Source organism: Zingiber officinale, chromosome 6B (assembly GCF_018446385.1).
Source record: "Zingiber officinale cultivar Zhangliang chromosome 6B, Zo_v1.1, whole genome shotgun sequence".
NCBI lineage: Eukaryota > Viridiplantae > Streptophyta > Magnoliopsida > Zingiberales > Zingiberaceae > Zingiber > Zingiber officinale.
Genome location: NC_055996.1, coordinates 89,188,558 through 89,203,276, shown reverse-complemented (window position 1 = coordinate 89,203,276; position 14,719 = coordinate 89,188,558). Strand labels below are relative to the sequence as shown.

Below are 14,719 nucleotides of genomic sequence, written 5' to 3'. Positions count from 1 at the left end.
CCGGACTCAACCATATGAGGCAGCCAAAGAAGTTGTATGGCTCAGGAACTTTCTAATGGACTTAGATGTGATTCTTGGTTTGCCCAAGATCATCACAATTTATTATGATAATAGCGGTGCAGTTGCAAACTCGAAGGAACCTCGAGCTCATAAGGCGAGTAAACATATAGAATGCAAGTACCACCAGATACGAGACATCGTCAAGCGAGGAGAAGTTGTCGCCGCCAAGATTGCATCAGCAGATAACCTGGCAGATCCTTTCACTAAGGCCCTTCCGGCGAAAGCTTTTGATCGGCATGTGGAGGGGATGAGAATCAGATGTATGGCAACAGATATGGCAGCTTAGTCTTTTAGTATAAGTGGAAGATTGTTAGAGTGTATACTAAAAGCCTAGCTTTTGTAAACATTTATTTTTGAAATAAAAGAATCATATTTGGTCAATATCTACATTTATTTGTTAAATGTAATTGTTCAATTAATTTATATAGTAGATAACATGGAGTGTGGTGTCACACTCAGAAGATCATATTGTCGGTTCTTTATAAATTATAAATAGTTGCTCGCGACTAAGATGGAAAGGAACAAACCATTAGAATAATTGTAATGTAATTAAGTATTAGTTTATCTTGAATAATAAATTACACTGGTACACTTTAAGTGTATTGAGTAGGACCATTTTAGGTAAGTTCTTTTTGTACTGACTTAATAAAAGAACTAGACCTTAGTTATTATGGAAGTGTGTGCTCTTAATCCTAATATAATAACAAGCACATATATTTAATATTTATTTCTTTGACTTATCAAAGGGTGAGGTTTAGCTCGATAAATCAATATGCCCGATAAGTTGGGAAATGATATTACTTATAGTGTGTGTTGTTGATTATAGAAGGAATCTGTGTCCTAGTTATCTAGGTTGAGAATGTCCCCAAGAGGAGCTCATAAGGATTGCCATGTTAAATCCTGCAGGTGGACTTAGTCCGACATGACAATGAAGTTGAGTGGTACTACTCTTGGAGCTAGATATTAATTAAGTGAGTTGTCAATAACTTACTTAATTAGTGGACATTCATTATCTTAAACACAGGGAGATTAACACACTCATGATAAGAATGAGCCCATAATATAATTTGGGATTGGTGCGGTAGTGCGATAATAACTCTCTAGTGAAATGAGTTATTATCGATGAACTTGAGTTGTGTTCGGGGCGAATACAGGATACTCAAGCTCATCGGAAAGCCAAAACCAATTTCTCCTCCAGGTCCCTGTCATAGCCTCATTATAGCCTCAAGTCCATCTAAATGTAAGGCTCTTCTTGGTATCCAAGAAGGGGGCCGGTTCAATGCTTGGTGACCAAGCAAGGGTCGGCCACATCCTCATCTATAGGGGCAGACCCTATTGCTTGGTGACCAAGCATGTAGGGGCCAGCCATAATATTCAAACAAGGAGGGTTGTTTTTGAATTTTAAAAATCTTCTCTTTGTAGAAAACTATAAGTTTTAAAAGAGAGATTTTAAATTTAAAAACTTTCCTTATTTGAATTAGGTCACATGTTTAAAATAAAATTTAAAAGTTTTTAAAACTTTCCTTTTTTAACCATCCTCATAGTTTAGGAAAAAAAAGGGAAGATAAGTTTTAAATTTTAAATTTTCTATCACCATGTTAAAAAAGGAAATTTTATAAGAGAAGTTTTAAATTTTAAAACATGGTTTTAATTTTTAGAACTTTCTTTTTTTTAACTCCTACTTTAGGAAAGAGAGCTTGTAAAATTTTATAAGAGTTTTTCTTCTTGTAAAATTTTATAAAAAATATATTTCCTTTTTTTCCCCTTGATGAGGTGGCCGGCCATCTTGCTTGGTGCCCAAGCAAGGGGCCGGCCATAATAAAAATAAATAAAATCATCATCAAATTAATTTTGGTGATTGATTCAATCAAGAGGAAAGGAAAGGAAAAATTAAAAGAAAAAAGGAAAAACTCTTGGAAGATTTTAATTTTTGTAAAAATTCTTCCCTTATTTGCCTTGGGCAAGTAATATAAAAGAAGGGGTGAGGAGGCTTCATGAGACATAATTCTTATTCTCTTGCTTGGAGAACCTCAAGTGGTCGGCCCCTCTCTCCCTTCTCTTTTCCCTTTTGCTCTCTTCTCCTTGGTGGTGGTGGTGGCCGGATTTTAGAAGAAGAGGAGGAAGCTTTTGGGTGGTGTTCATCTTGGAGGATCGTCGCCCACGCGACGTCCAAGGCGAGGCGAGGAACATGGCAGAAGATCTTGAGGTCATTAGCTTACAAAGAGAAGGTATAACTAGTAATTTTCTTCCGCATCATACTAGTTATTTTTCTTTGTATGAATTATAAATACAAGAGGCAATTAGATCTAGTTTTTCGAATTTATTTTTCAAGTTTGTGTTTTCTTCTTTTTCGAATTTGTGATTCGATTGTTCTTTTTGGTTAAGCTAGAGTTATTTAAGGAAATTAAATATTAGCTTTCCTTAAAAGACTTTGCCTAGGCGGTGGTGGTTGCTCCCATATCTAAGAAGGCCATGTGCCTCGCCATACAGTCCTGGAAGCCAATTTTAGAAATTAATATTTAATGGAATTAATAACTTAGGTAGATTTGAATCAATAGTATTAAGTTCCGCTTGCGATTCAAATCTAAACCATTAAGAACAGATAAGTTAAATTTGGAATCAATGATGTTAAGTTCCGTCTGCGATTCCTAATTTAACTTCTAGATAACACAATAGGTTATTTAAGGAAAGATTCGACATTTGTACAAAAAAATTTTGTACAGTGGAACCGGTACGTTTTCCTAGGACTAACCAACATTGAGGTAGTACTCCATTCAGCTTTTCCAATAGCCAAAGTCTTCGCCGATGAAGAGGGGAGGGTGCATAGTGCTATACCCCTCTTGGTAGGCCATAAAAAATATTCTTGCACAAACATAAAAAAAACAGAACTCATCCCATGACTAGGTCTTAGTTTAGTAGTGTAGAATAAAGTATTAATTAAATAAACAAACTCGAGTGATGTTGCACTAGTTTCGAGAAGAAAGCTAGATTGCGATAAAACTTATTGGAATGAGGCAACTATACCGATTCCGATCGACTTCGAAAAAATTTAAAAACTAATACCACGAAAAAAACTTGCTTGAATGGTGGTTTTCACCGATTCAAAGTGACCCCGCTCTAATACCAATTATAGGATTGTTGCACTAGAGGGGGTGAATAATACTCGTAGCTTTCACGTTTGTTTGAAAATGTTCGAGTAAAACGCAGCAAAATAAGAAAGACAAGACAGAAAGAAAGCAATCACGAACACCAAGAGTTTCTTGGTTCAGAGCCTGTGGTGACTCATACTCCAAGGTCCACACGTGAGAATACTTTCGATGGGCAATCCAGTAATCAATCGATAGTTACAAAGAGATTTACAATTATAGTACAAGTAACTTTTAAATAAAATAATACCAACAACTTGGAGAAATAGATCTTCAGCGTAGTCATCGTTGGAGCAGCTTTCGGGCGTCGAGAGGCTTATCAAAACAGCGTGCAAGTGCAGAAGTCGTTCTGAATGTTGTTCTGTAGCCCCCTGTCGAATGTTGCTATAGGTTGTTCCGGGTGCCTGGAACCCCTCCGGGCACCTGGACCACATGTCCCGGCCAATCGACGCGCTCCATAAAGGCTTATGGATGATTTTCGGGTTCTGGCGCCTGGTGTTGGGAGATGCCCGATGCGGTGTGTGCTAAAACACGTTTTGTAAACATGCATAACAGAAAATAAAATAATAATAATTCCTAAATTATTACATCACACACACCACACGCATACAAGGATACAACATGCCAAACATGATCGCATAATTAAATTTTTAGGGAAAGTAAATTTATGCTAGGTGTACCTTACGGATGACTTGTAACGAGAAAGACATCAATAGTAGCGATGTTATCGAACCTCACCTCTATTCGTATCCACGTCGAGCTCCTCAACACAACTCCTTGAGTACAAGCCTCTCCTTCGAAAGTTTCTAGCCACGAGTGAAGAAGAGGGGTCGAGAGGAAGAGGAAGAAAAGCACACAATGAAGAGATTTCTTCCTTGTGGTGGTCACGACAACAAGAGGGGGTTCCTCTTGTTGTTGGCGGCGGGAAGAGAGAAAAGGGAGAGGAAAGGAAAGTTCGGTTAAGGTTTTCAAAACCCTATCAAGCCAACTAATGAAAATTGTGTATAATCTTCTCTCAATCATATCAATATATAACCCTCATTAATGGATTGGATTAGCAAGCCCAAATCCAACCCATTATCCCTTAACAAAAAATTAGCCCATTATCCCCTTGATTTGGTTCACAACTAAACCAAGTTGGTTTATGACTAATTCATAATTAAACCAAATATAGTCCAACTCTTCCATAAGAGATGTGGCTCATCTGCGCTTCTATTATGATAAATATTTCTATATTTGTCTTACGTATGGTCTAACCAAACATTTATCTCTTAATCTAAGAATTCTATTCTTTAACTTAGTTCACGTCTTTTAGAAACTCGTTAGTGCGTGTGACTCAATAGGTTCTCAGTTTATCTTGGTCGTCCATAATTAACTACTTAATTATAATACGATCATGAGTGGCGCCTAGTAGTACATCATGACCCCCAATTAGTCATAAAATCATAGTTGATCTTAGAATTAATTTTAAACCCTTTAGCAACTACAGTGAGTTGTGCCTTGTTTCTTTCACTCATCTTATACCCACTTGGTTCAGGACATGATCTATGTGTTTTGTCCCCACTAGGATGACTACGTCACACCTAGCCCAAGTAATACTTCCTCATTCTATGGATTTAAATTACTCATACATGTGTACAAGAGTCTCGCACTCTTAACATGTTATGCTTTGGCTAAAGATTTTAAGTAATAATTCTAATGAGTAGTCATAGGGTTTACGTCTCCTCGTAAGGAGCGATGAATCTTGTGTGGGGGATCCAAACACCTTCAGACACTTCAACTTATACACAATCATCCCGGGTTCACACCTCAATGAGATGCTTGCTTAAAATGTCAAAGTATAAGTTTTCATGACCAAGATGACTTGTATAACTCAAGTCGAAGGAAACTTGCACTCGTGCTGCAGTAAGAACTTCACAGCATATCTATATATATGTAGAGAACCATATGAAGTCTTACAGCGAGTCACTCCAATGAACTAGTTACCATAACCAGCATCCAAGTTTAACTCTCGACATTCCAATGTCTCCAGCCAGTGAGAAAATAGCTGCTTGGCCAAACCAAGGAGTATAACCCGTGCTAGTCTTATAGAATTGATGGTGTCCGAATACATCAATTCGATGACTAGGAAATTTTAATATATTCATAATTGCATATGTAGAGATAATCACTAGTTGTGATTCAATCATAAATTCTCTCATGTTATGAATTATATTACGAATATTCAATAAATGAGTTTAAGACAATCAAACATATAATATGCACTCAAATAGTGAATCTATATTTATCAAATAAATAGAAAAAAACTATAAGACGATTGCCTTAGGATATCCCTCAAATTCTAACACCTGGACCTAGTCCGGGCTCCCGGACCGCCTAGGCGCCCCCCGCCTGCCCAGGCGAGCCTGGTCTGGGAGCCCAAACCAACTTTTTCAGCCTCCTTTTTTTCTACAAAACAAAGTTAGTACAGGCATAAAATAATATATAATATGAATTTGACAACATTAAACTATCTGATTCTGACTTTAAGTTTCGCTAAAACTCTAGGTTGAACCGACGCTTACTATTCCCTCTTCGGGGGAACACACCCTCACCTACTCCTCTCAGGAGAGTTTACCTCTTTGCCATATTGGTCCTCCATGACTGTCTGGACTTTTGCTTAGCGTCCGAGACTTCAGGTCTTCATACTAAACGTCTGCTCCACGACCCGTCCAAACTTCCACCTAGTCCGCGACCACCAGGATTTTCACCTAGAGTCCCCGACTCTAGGATTTCGCCCAAAGTGTTCGACCCACCAAGACTTCACCTTGCCTAACCACAGTTAGGACTTTCCACCACCTAGGGTTACCTCCCCCTAAAGCCTAGGGTTACCTCCTCCTAGAATTTTCCACCTGCCTAGAATCCACTGGGGCTTTCCTGTAAACTCATTCAACCTTGTTAAACAATAAGTAATATTAACTTTAGACCCTTTGCCATAATCAAAACTTAAGTTCAATCGTCTGGTGCTCCAACTTCATCCTTGCCATAATCATATGCAACCCGTGTATATTTCTTCTCATTGACCTTGAATGACTCTCTCTTATCCTTGGTTGCTCCTCCCTTGCCATTATCAAGTGTCACCCAAGCATATGACCACTTTTTAGCCTTGGAGGGACTATATTGATATCGCAAACTTGATATATCATTGTTTGGTCTTTGGCTACCCAACACCAAACCTAATTCTTTAGATCCAACATTGAATCTCTCTAAAATTTTCTCCAAACTATCAAACTTTGCCTTAAAACCTTGATTTTCCTTTTCTAGACTCCTAATTTTAGACTCTTGTTGTCTATCTTGGACATTCCTAGACCTACCCATCTTTCTAGACATGTGCCTCCCCTTATTGAATTTTTACCTAGGTTCTCTATTACCTTCTTCTCCTTAGGCAATGAGAATCTAACTTGTCTAAGTTTATTATGTATAGGTACCTTAGGGTTAATTTCAAAATTTATCCTATTTCTATCATGATACTTAAATCTAAAATTCTTCATTGCTATATGATGATAATTATTATCAATTCTAGCATGTATAGGAAAATAACAATTTAAATTATAGTATACCTCCCTTACCCTTGAAACTCCCCCTTGACTTGAGCTTTTCATCTTCTCCGATTTCTTCAAATGCTAGCTTCTTGATTTCCCTCTTCTTAGGGCATTTAGTGTGGTAGTGATTTTTCTCCCCACAAGTGAAGCACACAATGCGCATTCTCTTCCTTTCAGCTTCTTCATTCCTACAACCCATATTAGTATTTAAAAAAACTTGAGTGGATTTAAGATTTACCTTATACTCACCCATTGAGCACCTACTTTTGCAGTGTCCTTTCTCATTACAACAAAAGCAAACGATATGGTCTTTGACTTAATTTCGGTTGAGATGCTTACAAGGTTGACTTTCAAGACTTCTTCTTTACTTGTCTTGGATTCTTCTTCAACTCTTGAAGATGTGGACAACACTTCCTCATCTTCCTTCTCCTTGAAAGTTGAACACATGTCAGCTTCTAGTTGATCCTTCTCCACTTGAGCCACTATATTCCTTTCATTGGACTTTTCTTCTTCGTGTGTAGGCTTAGGTTCTTCAAATAAAACCATATTTACCTTGCTACACAAATCATGGATGTTCTTGAACTCACCTACATGACTCATCACATCATTAGATAAAATATTAATCAAAATTGATATTATATTTTCATTTACCTTTGATCGTGAGCCTTACTCCTCGATCCAATAATGTGGTCAAAATCGCTTCCCTTTCTTGTCTCTTGGAACTTTAAATGATTCCTCGACAACCATCATGATCCCCCAATCTGACTCGAAGAAAGCCTTCATTTTCACTATCCAAAAGGTGATATCCCATAAGCTTTCCCTTTCATACTTCGGCAGAGCAATCAAGTCAATCATCCTTATCTTCCTTGGCAGTTAGTCCTACAGAGAATATCCTTACTCTAATACCACTTGTTAAGGATCTTTATCCTTTTCCTCCTCCACTTTCTAGAGAGAGAATCTCTCTCTTCTCTCTAGGAAGGGAGTGGCTGCCCCTTGGCTAGCGGGAGGCTCTAGCAAGCAACAAAGGTGGTAGTGGGGGAGGGGATCTCTCCTTCCCCCACCGTCGGTGGAGCAGTAACCACCGGCACTGGGAGAGAGCTGAAGAGAAGATTTTCCGACAACTCAAGGAGGAGAGCTTGGGGAGCATGGAGGGCACTGATCATTGGCTTTCACCGGTGCAAAGAGGTTGCTTTGGTGACTCTACAAGCAGGGCTAGCTTCTGGCTGGCTGAGTAGCTCTGATGGAGTGAGGTCGGCCAAACAGCAACTAGGTAGTTTCCATCAACCAGGATAAGCATGGCTGTGGGAGGGATAAGGAGGGGTCTACTTCGGCAGCTAGTAGGCATTCAAGCAACGATAGTCATGTCCAAAGAGGATCACAGCGAGGAGGTTTTCTTTTTGCTCTTTTCTATTTAGAAACTTGCAAATTTTTTGTCAAAGCCCTTCAGCACCAGATTTCTACCAACTTTCATGAATAGCAACTCCCCTAGCATGATCACCAACTATCCTATTGGGTGAGTGAAGAAATGGGAGGGAGAAGGCCAAGAAGAAGCTACGATGGCTCTACTGGCTGGGAGAAGGCATGCGGTACAGAGCAATTGGTGGATCTGTAGTCTTTCCGATGACCACCAGACTTCTGCACTTTCCTAGCAAACTTGGGAGGAGAGCAACCTTCTGGACACATTGGGGAAGGAGGCCAGTTGGGAGAAAAGAGAGGAAACTTTCAAAATTCAAATTTCAAAAGTGGCAAAGAGAGGGAGATAGAGGAGGGAATGAAACCAAATTCAATCCTCAAATCCACTTCAAATCTCCCTCTCATTTTATGGCTAGGCCATCTTTCAACACTGGATCAAGTGGGCTTATGGGCTAGGAAACTTGGGTTTAGACCTTAGCCAATCCGTGAGCCATAGACCATTGCCTAGCCAGAATACTGGTCTTTTCCGGCGATGACAGCCAGCTAGGCCAAGCCAACTCAGAGCTACTCCCTCGGTGGAGAAGCTTCCTTGCTCAAGTTTTCATAATGCAAAATCTCCACCAATCCATGGCGCTCCTATGGAGAGGTATAGCAAATGCAACCGGTCATGGTAGACGGTCTGATGAGACGAAACAGGAGGTGAAAGGGGGATGTTTCTCATCACCGGCAGTTTGGAGGACCATGAGAGCTGCCGCATGAACAACAATGGTTGAAAGCTGTGCAACTAGTTTAGCTCACATCTACTATAGTTTCTACATGTGACCAGACCTCACTGGCCCGAGTTGTGTGCCTTCTGGCGGTGGAGTGATCCGGCTAGAGCAGGCACCTCGTGATGATGGGTATTTTGTTCGATTTGTTTTGCATAGATTGCTGGAGTTCTAAGCTTGGCCGGAGATGGTTTGGCTGGGCTTTACCACTTGTTGCAGATCTACATGTGACCAAGCCTCTACTGGCCAGAGTTGTGTCCCTTCGGCAGTGGAGTGATCTGGCTGGAGCAGGTATCAAATGCTAGTAGAAGTTCCGTTTGGTTTGCATTGTTGTAGATTGCAAGGAGGGAAGCTTGACCGGATTTGGCATTGCCATCTCTCAAATCTAGCGATCTCCAATGGTGACTGCTGGTTATCTTGGAAGTCAACGGGACGAAGGAGAGTCAAGACCAGTGGGTGGAGATGGAGAGCAGTCATGGACAGCTAGGTAGCGACGATGATAGCAGTGCATTAGTGGCAGTGATGTGTTATCTATTGTTTGTTGTTTGGGAGATTGTTTGTCATTGGACAATGGTTGACGGAGATGTAGGTTAGTGTATCTGTGCATACACTAACCCATGTTAGCGATGCTACCTTTGGGTATGGCACTATCTAGCTAGACAATAAGACAAGTATCCACACTGATTTGATAGCTGTTCGAATATGACATGATTGAGACTAACCTTATCATTAGCCTATATGTGTTTTTTGGTGATATATTATTTACCTCTTCATCACTTGTTGAGGATCTTTGAACTGACTAAAAGGGGGTTGAATAGTCGATTGCCTTAAATTGTGTGCTTCATATGTATTCGTTAGTGCAGCAGAATACTAACCAAATACAAATACGAAAGTTAAACTAAAAAATCAAAGACAAGAAATGCAAATCACAATAACACGCCAATTTACATGGTTTGGAGATAAAGTTCCTACTCCACGTCTGTCCGTAAAGTGCGCAATCCCTATCCATCGATGGATTAGTCCTCGGAAACTCCGACCATCACAATCATCCTTGTCGGTGGAGAAATCTCACCACAAGTCGATCAAGAATACAAGGATTGCTAAGAAGGCTTAAAGACTCTAATTAAAGGTTAACCACCTCTAATTTTGTCACCAAGGTCAGTCACTCGAAGCTCCATTATATAGAACTTAGGCAAATCAACAAGTTGATTTTACCGTTACCGGTTGATTGGTCCTTGCACCAGTTGACTGGTGCTGGCCAACGGCACTCCACAGAATTAGCGATTCTACCAATGGCCCTCTACCAGTTGACTTCTACAATGTATTGTCGACTGGCTATAGTGTACTAATCGACTAACTATAGTACCAGTCAATTGGTTATAGTACTTTTGGTCTACCTCCCCCTGGACTTATACTTTTCCTTCTCCCCATTTTTTATGTGATCAAAGGGGGAGAAGGAAAAGTATAAGTCTAGGGGGAGGTAGACCAAAAGTTAAATTTTCTATCTTTTTGCACTTTATTACAAAATTAGTTAGTTTATTTTTTATGTCTATTTTTACCCTAGCTTAACTTGGGTTGCTTACATCAAAAAGGAGGAGATTGTTGGAACCCCAAGGATATTTTGGTGTGATCGACAAGTTAAGTTAGGTCCTGTGTGTTTTTAACCTTGTGTCTAAGTGTGCCGGAGCTTAGGAGCACAGGTAGTCGAGCGGAAGACACAGCTAGCGAGAAGGACGACACGCGGTGCGTCTGAGGGATGAGACGCTACGGAAGAGTACATCGGCGAACGAGAAGGAAGCGTGCGGTGGTTCCGAGGAACGAGAAGTCGGAGCGGAAGACTGCTCGAGGAGCAAGAGATGCAGCTAGCGAGAAGATCGACATGGGGTGCGACCGAGGGACGAAAACTACGGATGAGTACGCTGGCGGATGAGAAGGAAGTACGCGGCGATTCTGAGGGACGAGAAGCCGGAGCGGAAGTCTGCTCGAGAAGACCGGAAGTTGGGTTCTGGTGAGCCCTATTCTAGATGGCAGAGATCACCCAAGCGAGCGGAAGACTCAGTTTGAGGCGAACGGAGCCGAAGTAGAAGACCCGGGCTGAAAAAAGTCAACGGGGTTGACTTTCCCAGCAGGGGCGCCCGAAACTCTTCCGAGCGCCCAGAGTTGACTTTTTGACCAGATCGCGTCAATCGCGATCTGAACGTTGGGGGATAAAGTTTTATCCCCCCAAGGCGCCCGGAACCCCTTCAGAGTGTCCCGACCAAGGCTATAAATATAGTTTTGATCCAAAAGCTTTTCAACAACTCAAAAATTATAATTTCAACACTTATGCGCTTCCAGTTGTAGTTTAGCTTCTATTTCTTTGCGCTTTCATTACTGTAAGAGGTTTTTCCACCTGAAGGAGATAATCTAGTGCGACATCTTCCTTGGATTAACAATCTCCTCGGTTGTAACCAAGTAAACATCTGGTGCCTCTTCTTTTTCTGTTTTAATTTATTGCTTTCTTAATTTATGCAAGTGTTCTGTTGAAAGTTCGAGAAAGGTTTTTTTATTTTCAGGCTATTCAACCCCCCTTCTAGCCGGCCGCCGTAATCCAACATTTTAAACTTTAAGTAAGAGATTTTTTTTAAAAAAAAATCTAGCTTAAGAAATTTTGCAAAATTATTTTTGCAAAATTTTCTAAATAAAGATTTAAGCATAAATTTCTAATTTCAGAAAGACTTTTAACTTTTAAGTAAAAGTTTTATAAAATTATTTTTGAAAAATTTTCTAAATAAAGATTTAAGCATAAATTTCTAATTGCAGAAAGACTTTTAACTTTTAAGTAAAAGTTTTATGCATAAAGAAAATTTCTAACAAAAATAAAATTGTAAAATTAAAAAAAAAAATGTTTAAACACTTTTTAAAGCATTAAATTTCCACCTTAATGCTTTTATCAGAAAGTTAATTAAACATTTTCATTTCAATATTTTGGCTTCCAGGTCATGGCGAGGCACTAGGCTTTCTTGGTTATTGGAGCAACAACCACTTCCTTAGATAAACCCTCATAAAGAAATTTTAATGTCTAATTTTCTCGCTGAAAGCTCGAAATCTAATTAGTTCAGGTTCAAGTCAGACAGGACTTTGGAACTCAATATAGGTTCCAGCCTACTAGATTGACTAGGAATTTCTTAGGGACATTTTTCTTTGAAATATTTCTAATCTGTCCCTTATGATATCGAAAATACCAATTTAAGTTGTTGTATTTTCTAAAATGTGTTTTATTTGAACATGCATGATTTTTTAGACTATCTATTTACTTTTTAAAATTATTATCAATTTTTCATTTTCTAATTTTGTTTTGCCTAAATCTTCTAGAGGACAAGATTTAGCTAGTATTACTTTTAAATTTTTATTTTTCTTGTTCTAATTTGCAGCAATCTTTTGTTAATAATTTAACGAATTTAAAGAGTTTATCGGGAGGAAGAGATCGTACCTGACTTACCTTGTCGATTTCGTTGTCCGTGTCTCCCCCTGAACTACTGCTATCTTCCGACGTGGCTCCCCCTTCATCGATGCTCTCGATGCTCATTTCGAAAGAGCTTGACTCGCAGTCGTCGTCTTGATGACTCACCATTAACACAAGCCCAGAGAACGCCTCGACTTCCTATTCGGACGACGTATCGTCCCACGTCGCCTTTAGGACCTTGCGCTTTTGGATAAGCTTTTTACCTTTATCCTTGTCCTTGTTCTTTAGCTTGGGGCAGTTGTCCTTGACGTGCCCTTCTTCGTCGCAGTGGTAGCAGCGGATCATTCTTTTCTTTTTACCCTGCGGATGATTAGAGGTTCTAGATTTACAAAGTTTTTTAAACCGTCTTACAATCATTACCATTTCCTCGTCGTCGAGAGAAGACTCTGACTTAGATTCGTCTCTCGATGCTTTGAGGGCGGCGTTGTTCTTGGGCTCCTTCGTACCTGCACATCTTGATTCGTGCACTTTAAATGTAGAAAAGAATTCTTCTAATGTAATTTTTCTAAGTCTTTTGAAATATAAAAGGTATCTACTAGTGACGCCCATTTTAAATTTCTAGGAAAGGAATTTAGTGCGTACCTTAGCGAATCTCGGTTACTTACCGTCTCTCCAAGATTCGAAAGTCCGGTGATGATTTCCTTTATCCTTGAGTGTAGATGCGCAACTATCTCGTCTTCCCCAAGTCGCAGGCTGGTGAGCTGGTTGCGAAGTAAATCCCGTTTTGCGAGCTTTGCTTCGGACATTCCTTCGTGTAGTTCAAGGAACTTCTCCCAAAGTTCCTTCGCGGAGTCGTAGTTGCCGATCCAGTTGACTTCTTGTGGAGGAAGAACGGTTAGTAGATGGTACTTAGCTTTGTCGTTTACCACGTAGTCGGCCAGCTCCTTTTTTATCCACTGGTATTTCTCCTTACCTTCCGGTGCGGTAAAACCGAACTCCATAATTAACATTAAATCAAAATCAGTTTTAAAGAATACCTACATTCGCTTTTTCCAGCTAGTGAATTCCCCTTCGAACTTTAGTGGGTAGATGCTTGGTCCGGCCATTATCTTGTTGCTTCGTTTGGCGGTTAGTCCTCCTGAAGCGCCTTGGCTCTGATACCACTTGTTGGATCGCAGCGGCCGGCTAGAAGGGGGTTGAATAGCCTGAAAATTAAAAAAAAACCTTTCTCGAACTTTTAACAGAACACTTGCATAAATTAAGAAAGCAATAAATTAAAATAGAAAAAGAAGAGGCACCAGATGTTTACTTGGTTACAACTAGGAAGGTTGTTAATCCAAGGAAGATGTCGCACTAGATTATCTCCTTTAGGCAGAGAAGCCTCTTACAGCAATGAAAGCGCAAAGAAATAGAAGCTAAACTACAACTGGAAGTGCACAAGTGTTAGAATTACAATTTCTGAGTTGTTGAAAAGCTTCTGGACCAAGGTTGTATTTATAGCCTTGGTCGAGGCGCCCCGAAGGGGTTCCGGGCGCCTCGGGGGGGATAAAACTTTATCGCCCAATGTTCAGATCGCGATTGACGTGATCTGGTCAAAAAGTCAACTCCGGGCGCCCCGGACAGTTCCGAGCGCCCGCCTCGGACTGTTCCGGGCGCCCCAGCTGGGAAAGTCAACCCCGTTGACTTTTTCAGCCCGGGTCTTCTACTCCGGCTCTGTTCGCCTCAAACTAAGTCTTCCGCTCGCTTGGGTGATCTCTACCATCCGGAATAGGGCTCACCCGAACCCAACTTCCGGTCTTCTCGAGTAGACTTCCGCTCCGGCTTCTCGTCCCTCGGAATCATCGCGTGCTTCCTTCTCATCTGCCAGCGTACTCATCCGCAATATTCATCCCTTGGTCGTACCCTGTCCTAACCTTCTCGCTAGCTGCGTCTCTTGCTCCTCGAGCAGTCTTTCGCTCCGGCTTCTCGTCCCTCAGAACCACCGCACGCTTCCTTCTCGCCCACTAGTGTACTCTTCCGCAGCGCCTCGTCCCTCGGACACACCGCGTGTCATCCTTCTCGCTAACTGCATCTTCCGCTCGATTACCTGTGCTCATAAGCTCCTGCACACTTAGACACAAGGTTAAAAACACACAGGACCTAACTTAACTTGTTGATCACACCAAAACAACCTTGGGGTTCCAACACCAGTCGACTCATTTTCACAATTATCGAGCACAGAAATATTTTGTGCCCTGCCCAATCGGCTGGTCCAGTTGCCAATCGACTGATAAATCCCTAAATCTAGGGTTTCCCTTCCCGAGTACA

General features: G+C 40.7%; 1 long non-coding RNA gene across 1 annotated transcript; it reads right to left on the bottom strand.

Moving 5' to 3' along the window:
- Positions 1-6,810: 6,810 nt before the first annotated feature.
- Positions 6,811-7,846, bottom strand: LOC121993036. The gene is made up of 2 exons (XR_006115053.1): positions 7,439-7,846; positions 6,811-7,374 (listed from the first exon to the last, which is right to left on the bottom strand). It is a non-coding gene; the product is annotated as an uncharacterized LOC121993036 (long non-coding RNA).
- Between the last annotated feature and the right edge of the window lie 6,873 nt (positions 7,847-14,719).